This window comes from Trichechus manatus, unplaced genomic scaffold (assembly GCF_000243295.1).
Source record: "Trichechus manatus latirostris isolate Lorelei unplaced genomic scaffold, TriManLat1.0 scaffold00015, whole genome shotgun sequence".
Taxonomy (NCBI): Eukaryota; Metazoa; Chordata; class Mammalia; order Sirenia; family Trichechidae; genus Trichechus; species Trichechus manatus.
In genome coordinates, this window is record NW_004443951.1 from 19429612 (window position 1) to 19433541 (window position 3930).

Genomic DNA, 3930 nt, shown 5'->3' on the forward strand with positions numbered 1-3930 from the left:
AATGTTGAGTCTGCCTATCCATGAGCATGGTATGTTTTTCCATTTATGTAGATCCCTTTGGGTTTCTTGCAGTAGTGTTTTGTAGTTTTCTTTGTCTAGGTCAAGCAAAGATATTTTAATATGTATCCTTTCAGTGTCTTTTCACAAAATTTTTTTTTTAACAAATCTGGTATCATTGATGCATATTTTTATTTAAATTCTTAAAAAAAAAAAAACTTTTAATTGAAACATTACGGAAAAATGAAAACACACACTGCCTACATGCCAACACACCCACTTTCATCAAGTTGATTCTGACTCATAGTGACCCTGTAGGACAGAAGTAGAACTGCCCTATAAGGTTTCCAAGGCTTGACAACATAGTGGGAATACTTCTAGTGCTCCTTCTTGAAGCGTGCCACTGGCTTATGGGTTGAGATAGATACCAAATGTGAGCTCTGTTTTCTGTTTCCCTTATTTAGGGAAACAGACTCTTGGTAGTCAGAGCCCCCTTCCTTGTCAGTGAGATACAGTCTTTGGGATGAACGAACAGTTCAGATTTCCCTCTTTCCTGTCCCTACCCCATCCACTTGTAGAAATTGATCTTAAGAGTCTTCTCTCGGGCAGAGTAATGGTTACCTTGAGCCAGTGGAATGCCTATCTCTATGAAGTATTCCCTCAGGCAGCTAGTTATTGCCTTTATTCCACCACACCACTCTGTTTTACCTCAACTACAACTCTTAACATTGTATTACAGTTTAAAGCTCTGCCATTCAAAGTCTGGTCCTTGGACCATCAGCATCAGCAATACCTGGTACCTTGTTAGAAAGGCAGACTCAGGCTCCACCCATACCTACCAAATCAGAATCTAAATTTTAACAAGATACCAGTGATTTATATGCACATAAAAGTTTGAGAAACACCGGCTTAAATCTTCCCCTACTTCACCCATAAACCTTTCTAGGTCTCTCTTTCGTCTGTCCAAAGAGCCCCTCATTAGACCCAATACTCAAATGTCCTTTGAGTTTTTATTTATAATAATTATGTAGATGATAGAATAAATAAAAATAAAATACCCAGAAGAATATACACCATATTGTTAATAATGGATATGTGGCTAAAGTGCTCAGCTGCTAACCGAAAGGCAGGTGGTTCAGACCCACCAGCCACTCTGTGGGAGACAGATGTGGCTGTCTGCTTCCGTAAGATTTACAGCCTTGCCCAAGGAGGAATCAGCCTTTGTGGACTGTATTACCTCTGACTTTAATCAGGATGAGACAGGCCAGGCACTATCTTCAACCTGCTCAAGCATTGGCTTGTTTATAATTCCTTCTCCCTAGGTGAAGATAGGGCGAGTACACATTTGGAGGGACAGGTTTAGGGGTGAGAGGAAGGAGCTGGTGTGTTGATGAGAAGGACTGAAAACACGTAATCGACTCAGGAGAGCTTACTGAACTGCAGGTCATCTAATCGGTGTTCCAGTGTCAGCCTCTAACTAGCCGTGTGATCTTGGGAAGTCATTTCCACCCTGTAAGTCGCATCTCTATAATGGGGATGATCATATGTCCTTGGTAGGTTGCAAGGTTTAAGTGAGAGGAGATGTCTGAGGGCCTTCAGTAAATTTATAAACATTTGCGGGATTGAAATGGACTTAATAGACAACGTAATAAGTATGTAGCACTGTGCTATGCTCTTTAACTTGTCTTTTTTAACCCTGAACAATAGTGCATGAAACAAGTATGCTTACCTCTATTAGGCAGATGAGAAAGCAGGCTTAGAGAGATGTAGTGGTTTTTGCAAGGACCCACGGCTTGTCAGTGACATTGCCAGAGTTTGCACCAGGGGTTTCTTGGTTCTGGTCAAAGGAGTCTTTCCTCTACACCACTGTCCCTTCTCTGCCACAGAAGGTACCTTAATACCTATTCAGCTGTAACAAGAGGTTGGTTTTCTGAGTACCCAGCTCTGCCTAGGATACAATTCCTCCAAATGCAGAGGTGAGTGCAGAGCTACCCCCATCTGAGTGGCAGTGGCACGTGATTATCCACGCCTTTTCCAGGGTAGCTGCAACCTTGCTAGTTACCCTCCCTTGTGATCGCATAGCCAAGAGGGTTGGAGTGAATCCAGGCACTGTCTGCCAGAGTCTTATACTTTTTGCCCTGTATGCCAGGGGTTGGGAGGAGAAAGCCAGTACTTTTTAAGGAATGACAGGCGGGGACCCTTTCCGGCACTCTCCCTCCTCCCCATCGTTCCTGGAAGGCTCCTTCTTGGTTTCTGCATAGTGCAAAGGAAAGTCATTTTTCTGAAACTGGTACCTGGTATAGCACATTAGGGCCCTAGCCCCAGAGAGTCTGTGCGGGGAAGGGCCGAGGTATCTGCATCCTTAGCAAATACCCCTGATTCTGTTGCAGGGTTATTCTTTAAGAAACACCCTTAATCCTGAGAAAACGAAGCCATTAGCACAGAGAGGGATAGCTGGGTAGAGCAGCCACAAAGGTTGCCCTTTCTCTGGGGAAGAAACTGGCCTTAATAACTTCCTCATCTAATCTCTCCTTCCCTTTCTGTTCCTTCCTGGCACTCGACAATTCCAACAGGCACCTCAGCTCTGCTTACCTTCTAACCCCTCCATTACTGTTTGGAGTGGATTAATAATAACTTATGTATATGGGGCCTTGTAGACTGCCACATCCATAGTCATTCATTCAGAGAGCTCTGTTTGTGCCCAGCATAGAACTAATTACTGTACTCATGATACTGGTAGTCCAGGTAGAAATGTCAGCACATTGTGAGAAGTACTGTCAGAGGATGTGCAGGGAATACAGTGGATAGAGAATTGGTGGGCTGATTCTTTTCATGGGTATTTGTGGAGGGCCAGGAGAAAGAATATAAGAGTAGATCCTCAGCTACTTAATTTCAGGGAGACTTTTGTCTGGTCCACAGGAGAGTAAGTAATGGGGGACGGTCAGCATGGCCTGTTTTGCCGTCATGTGAGCAGGGAGGCATCCCTCTGTGCTCCAGCTCTTCTCTTCCTGATTCAAACGTGTGGAATAGTTCTTAATTTGCACGGAGAGCCTAGACTAATAAATCCACTGCTCAATTACAGTCCCCACAGCACGTTTATAGGCAGCAGCTGACTTTTATCAGCTAGTTTGTCCTTTCATATAAGCAGAGTTTTATGAGGGTCTCCTGAGCTGGCTCGTAACGTGATGAAACGTCTGCAGAACTCAACCATAAATCCCTGGCACCTGCCAAGCAGAAGATGCTGTTTTCCAGGCACATTTTGTCCAGCTGGCGGCTCTGTCCCCTTGCCCAGTTTGCATTTTTGCACTTGTCTCTTTAAACTTGGATTTGTTTTTCAGCTCTCTGCGGCCTCTTTAAAGGCAACTGAAAAATGAGGGGTAGGAAAAGAACTAGAAAGTTACGTCTGTGCTAAAAATTACCCTTGGCTTATGCTGCTCTGAAAGCTGGTTTTGATCCCGCTGCTGTAACAGAGACATCAGGCTTCCTAGCCACACGAATCTCAGGGTGGGGGACTGGAGGACAGTGCCAACCGAGCCCATTATTAATATCTTGGTTCTTTTCTGGGCACTCACCCTCTGTACTTGCCAAAGGCCCCTACTCTTGGTTGTCAGTTCCGTAAATTAAAGGAACAACTCCAGAGGCCTTTTCCCCAGATGGTCTCCAAGCATGACATATTTTCCCAGCATCTACAGCTCCCCCAACACACAGAGATGAAATTTAAATGCCATCCCTCCTCCAAATAAGGCAAGACCTGGACTCTTCTGAGAATGCTGGTTGGCTGAGGTGGACTGGTTGCTTGTGAACGCCACAGATGCCTTAGCAGAGCACGCTGTCAGGGGAGCAAGCCCATTCGTCTAGGAAATGTTGAGTGTGGCCCCAGGCTGTGTTCTCGGAATTATTTACCAATATGTTGACAGATTCTCTTTGTTTTAG